This window comes from Cryptomeria japonica, chromosome 3 (genome assembly GCF_030272615.1).
Source record: "Cryptomeria japonica chromosome 3, Sugi_1.0, whole genome shotgun sequence".
Classification (NCBI taxonomy): Eukaryota; Viridiplantae; Streptophyta; class Pinopsida; order Cupressales; family Cupressaceae; genus Cryptomeria; species Cryptomeria japonica.
Window position 1 is genome coordinate 379,385,949 of NC_081407.1, and position 3,580 is coordinate 379,389,528.

Consider the following 3,580-nt stretch of genomic DNA (forward strand, 5'->3'; position numbering starts at 1 on the left):
CATATAAATGTCATGAACATATAACATTGAAACATATAATACAACAAAGAACGCACAAAACATAAGTCCTAAATATAGAAAATAGGAGGAAATAAGATATATTGAAAGAAAATGATCTAAACATGGAAGAAACAAAATTGCATAGATTTTATAATACCAAAATATATTGGAAATTAAGTTTGCAATGAATGGATGGTAGCTTTGATTTGAAAATAAATATTCATAAGAATGTATACACATATATTAAGTATTTTTTAATTGTGTGTGTGTGTGTGTGAATATGCATACATTCGTTATACTTTCTTTTGATAAATATTGCTTAATCTTTAAATGTTGAAGTCTCCATTGATTTTATTAATAAGTATTTATGCTTATTTTGATATTGGTTTAGAATTCATTGCATTAGACAAAGGATGTTTTACGGAGTTTAACATGTACATGAATGATACAATGTTTGTCATTGTTACCCATGTTTTCATATTATTATAACCACGCAATTGAATCATAGTGGTGTTTGTATACATGCATATGATAACAAATTGATACATGATCTTTTGTGCTTTTATGTGATTTTGTTGTTCTTATGAGTTTTGAAATCTTTTGGGGTTGTATTGAAAATCATTTTTAGTTGATCGGGAATCTTGAATCATTGAAATGTTGATGTTATAATAGTTTACTACACTATTCTATTAGTCATGTCAGATATAATAGTTTACTACACTATTATATTACTCTTGTTCGTATTACTTGGCTAGTATCCCTCATGTTGGGTCAGGAATCCTTCCTTTCATGAAAGATTTTGGAAAAATGTGACTACTTTTTTGTAGGGTCAAAATTCTCTTCAACAATGTTCTCACCCGTAGTAGGTGTCAGGTTGCAGGAGTTCCTCAAGAGGATCTTCATGTTTTGTGCTTAAATGTAATCAACCTTATGGTCAAACGTGAAGGATTATAATTCCTTATGTACTTATTTGTAAATGACTTATTGTACTAAAAATTAATGTAATTAATATAATGTGTCTTTGACCTATGGATATTAAACACGTCTTTAATTTATGCTATTTTGTGTTTTTTTTTAAATTATGTAAATACTTAATTATCGAGGACATTGCAAAAATATATCAATAAAGTTAGGCTCTACTCAATGAGTAGTTTGTAAATTGCGAATATTTAGAGATTGTGTTGTATGTAGAATATTGTGCATGACTTTAGATTCATATGAATAGAGTTTTACAAACCACAAAAAAATTATAAAGAAATTCGTGTGATTTGTAGGAAGAGTAGTAGTGTGTGGGAGATAATGAGTCCTAGGATATTGTACATGGCATAAAAAAATAGCTTCTACGTGAAATGATTATAAGAATTCTGGGCAAATAATAATAATTTACACCCTATATGGCTAACTATATTATTTTATCCATAGTAAATTCGATATTCCACATGTAGAAAGATGGGGAATTTAAATAAGAAAAAATGTCCAATTTTTAATGTTTACAATGTAAAATTACACTTTTACAGATAAATTATCTCAAACATCTGCAGCTTATTTTCATCCTTCTCCTCCAACCTTACTCTCTTACCAATGTAATCCTATGAATCAAACGTAAATCAAATATTTCCAAAATAAAATGGGTGAGAAATTAGGAAACAGGAAATGATTTATAGATATCTTATTCAATTGATACAAAATGTGATACAATATTCATATTTATCAATATCAAGTAACCAAAGACATTGAATTTCAACATTTTATAATATGAGTATCATTTTTTCTAGATTATAATATGTAATAACTATTCTTCTCAATAGTTTGGATTGCACTCCATTGTCTATAATTAGAATGATGAGAGAAAGAGAATAGAATGAATGAATTTTATAACTCAACAATCTTAATAGAGGTAAAGAGTCAGGTGTTCGAAAAACAAGAATATTAATCTCAATTTTTCTTGAGAATGCTATCTAGACATATTTTGGATAGATATATTTAAGATATCAATGCTATTTTAAAATATGTTATTGTCAAATTCAAACTATTTTGTCAACATACAAATCAGGTTACAATTGTAAAAATTCTAAGTAGAACTATGAATATGAAAATATGAAAAATATGAAAAATGTGAATGTTGAATAAATTTATCATCTTTCCCACCAAAGAATTACTAATACCTTTAGGATGAATAGCGAAAGGAGTATTGCTAGGGTTTTGGGAGGAGAAGAAGATGCAAGTGAGATAGATGATGATGAAGGGAAAGATGATGGAGATGCCAATGGGGATAATCCTGGTCTTTTTGTCTCGGCCCTATTCTTTTTGGGGCTTTAGAAGTCAATGTCACCCTTGGTGGTATCTGGTTGGCCTTCAATGGGTTCCTCACCCTATTTTGGTCCAATTTTTTGGTGCTTGGGTGTGACTCTTGGACTTTGTCTCCTAACGATTTGCATCCTTGGCAATGGTTTTGTTTGGTCTGGGTTGTGGTTGTGATGAGTGTTGTGGTTAAAGTGCTTGGTTCCCTTTTAACCTGGGTGTGGCGGTCTTTCCTATGTTACACCCTTGTTGCTTTCTACATTGTTGGCCATTGGATGGAGGCTACTACACTCATTCTTCCTCCTCATTCCTCTTGATGATTGTCTTAAGGGTTTTTTACCATCTCTTGCTACATATGGTTGGATCAGTTGCCTCTGCAGAGTTTTTCACTACCCTATTCCTATTGTAGGGCTTCTAGGCTTTATTTCATGGTGTTTTTTGCCCTATTCCTTATGCATGCGGTGCTCTTGAATAGTTTTTGTGGTGGTTCAATTCTATGTGGGTGGTGGGATATGGTACTATTATGGCTATGGTGATAGAGATGCTTAAAGCCCCCACCACTAGGGTGTGGTAGATGTGAAATGCCCCTGATGCTTTACACAATGAGTTTCTCTAGTTGGAAATTACTCAAGGTTGGGAACTACATGTACTTGTTCTCCCCATCTCAAGGTAACTCCTAAGTGAGTGTCCCTCTTCTTTGTTTGAGGGCTCTTGCTTTGTTTTTTAGTTTATGGTGTCAACTCTAGCTTTGGTGGAGTTTTGGGTGTTCTCACCAATCCTCCCTTTGGAATATTCTTTTGAGGTGGAGACTCCTCTCTTGGGGGTTGTATGAGGCCTTTTGGGTTTTAAGGCCTGAGCATTTATTGATGGAGGAAGAATTTCTTGTTTTAGTTGGAACTTTGCTACCTATTGTGGGTTGGAGATGGTTGTGCACTAAGGCTTGGTTACCTTGTCGGTGATTAACAAGAGAGGGCTTCACACCCCTCCTTCCTACTCTTGTGGTGGATCCTGACTTCTTCTGAGGGATTCCCTTCTCGTACTGGTCCTTTGCTTTGGTCTCTATTACTTCTCGTCCTCTCATGTATCCCTTGAGGGATAGTTTGGCATTTCTTCTATCATAAATCTTTTGGAGGTTGCCAATTTGTTTGTAGGCACTTCTACTTCTTTGTGCTTTTTGTTAAAGAATATCTTTCAATGTGATCCTCTTGGTAGAAGGTTACAGGATTCCTTTCAAAATCCATTGGTTGACTTTTGTTTCCATAATTGCTCTCATTAAAGT